The following is a 2731-nucleotide window of genomic DNA, read 5'->3' on the forward strand; positions in this document are numbered from 1 at the left end:
TGTCTGTACTGCCTGCACCTTGGTGTCTCGCTCATGCTGACCTCTGGCGAGACCTGGGACTATTTTTCCAAGCCACCTTAGACACCAGCTCTCTCACACAACCTTTCCTGGTGCACTTTGAATAGTCTCTCTTTCCTTTACGTCCCACAGCACTTTGTTGGTATCTTTCACTCGGTATCCATCCCATTCTGCTTTGCATCCATGGTATTTCACCACCACGTGGGCTCCCTGATGGCGGGATTCAACCAGGTCTGGCTTGTCTCTGCAGCTCCCACAGAGCTTTCCCGATAGAGGGTTACTGAACTGAACTGTCCCTCAGAAGCCCTCACAATGTCACATCTGGGGATTGGATCCTGTGCTGCTGGGTGTGCCCCAGGCAGTTGTGGACAGTCCGGGGTCTTAGTCCAAATGTATGGACAGACATGAGCAGAGAGCAGCAGTATCTGGTGGCCACGGCCATGTATTCCAGGAAGTCACTTGAACAAGTCAGGAGACAACAAAGGACCCCTGCTTTGGGACTCAGGAGGCCAAGGTTCCAGACCTGGTTCAGCTGCTCTGCCTGTCTCGGTCTTCTTGCTGGCCCTCTCCCTCCAGGAATCCCACAGGCACCTCAAACTCAAACTATCCACAACTGAACTCATCATTCTGCCCCACAAAGGTGTGTCATCATCTCAGGGAATGGCACCAACACCCGCCCCAAGTCACCAAGCCAGAAACGTGGCAGTCACCATAGGCTTTCTTTCATCCCTCACCACCCCACACATCCAAGCAGTCACCATGTCCTAGAGAATCCACCTCATAACGGCTCTCGGATCAGTCCCCTCCTTCCCACTGACACCGCCTTCACCATCTCTCTCTCAAATAGTGCAACATCGGTTTTGCTGCACTTTCAGCCTCCAAATCCTCTCCAAAATCCATCCTCTGCACCAGCCGTCAAAACACCTATCTGAAAAGACAAAATAACGCAAACAAAACAAAACAATCTGATCCGCTACTCTCCTGCTTAAATCCCTCCAATGAGGCCATTGCTCATTTCCCTAGGATAAAAGCCAGACCCCATGTACCTGCCCAGCCTCATCACTGGCTGCTTGCCTCCGCCCTAACTCCACACACACACACCCTGCAGGTCCAGAGGCCCTGAACTAGTCCCAGTTCCCCAGTAAAGATCAGTCTTTCCTGCTCCTGTGTCTCCCCCTTGCTGTTGCCTCCCATGTCCAAACACCTGACCTTTAGCTAACATACATTGGAGACTTACCACATAGCAGGCTAGGCACTATACTAAGTGTTCTAAGTGCTTTCCTGCTTGGGGACCAGATGGGATGATGGAAATTTCAGGGGAGGAATGTGATATGGACACTGGTGACCAGAGTGAACACTCTCCCAACATCCTGGCATTATGGAAACTCATTCAATCCTCACTCAATGCCCTCCACTCCATCCGGCTTCCAGAAAACCCCTTCTGATCCCTCCTAGCTGGGTGGGGTCTGTCTCAGCTCTGTCTCCCTCTTCAGTGCCTTCTGTACTCTACTGTGTCCTGAATCCCAGCTATTTGGGCTCATGTGTCCTAGTGATCTGTGTGGCATAATATTTCTGATACAGGAACAGACACCTAGCCCACACCTCTCCTTCCTTCTCACCATTCAATTGGTGAATGTGATGTGAGATGTGACCTTCTCACATCACTCTGCTCAGTGCCCGAAAGAAGAGATGTGATTGCAAAAAGCAGAGAACAAAGAGATGTTTTCCTGGCATCTGAGTTTCAAAAGCCTAGGCTCTAAAGGGAACATAAAAGACTTAAGGCATAAACAAAAGATTTGGGAGAAAAATGTAAGGAAAAATAGATGTCCCCACCTCCAGATTAATAAAAGATTCCCTAAGTTAGGGAGAGGAAAAAGCAAGGAGGAGGGGATGTAGTGAGAGCATTGGCATAGGAGGGCCCCAAAAGGGAGGGGCCCTGAGCCCCACTCCCCAGACCAAGCCCCTGGACAGGTTTGCAGGGTGTGAAAGCTGGAGCAACTCATGCATTGTTGGTCAAGTAAAATGCAGAGCAGGACCCCAGGGTAGAAATGGCTTCAAGGTGTTTCTGGGTAGCCAAGGTCTCACAAGTCTTTGCATGTGGCACAGAAGTGGTGGAGAGCCTCAGGACTGAAAGGGTTACACAGATGGGGACAAGAAACCACTCTGGGAAGGCCTGCTTGTACCACTAACTGGGGACCAGGTGGGATGATGGAAATCTCAGGGGCGCCACATGGACCCTGGTGACCAGGGAAAACACCCTCGCAGTATCTTGGCATTATATAAGACCCTCGGGACTCAGCTATGACCTTTGTGGAAAGAGAAGAAATCCCCAAATGACAAAAGATTATGTTTCTGGCACTCGGGCAAAATGGAGACTCAAAACAGAAGTTACATTCTTGTGATATTTCTTGCACATCTGAGATTTGTACCTGCTAGTCCAATTTCCTGAGCCCTTAGCCTCCTTCCCTATTGGGTGTGGGCACCACAAGGGAGGTCTCACTGATTGAAATCATCTCAGCAAGTACACACACACACACTCACACAACTCCCTACTCCCGGCTGCTGCAGCCTGACACAATGGGGCAAAAGCCTCAGACAGTAGCTCCAGCAGCTCATGCCAGCTAGGCTCCGTCACCCCTGTTGATTGTCTCAGGGTCCCTCTTTCCCTCCCCTCCCCACACCGTTTCCCTCAGGAAAAAAAAAAGGCAGCACA

Source organism: Pseudorca crassidens, chromosome 7, assembly GCF_039906515.1.
Source record: "Pseudorca crassidens isolate mPseCra1 chromosome 7, mPseCra1.hap1, whole genome shotgun sequence".
In the NCBI taxonomy this organism is placed as follows: Eukaryota; Metazoa; Chordata; class Mammalia; order Artiodactyla; family Delphinidae; genus Pseudorca; species Pseudorca crassidens.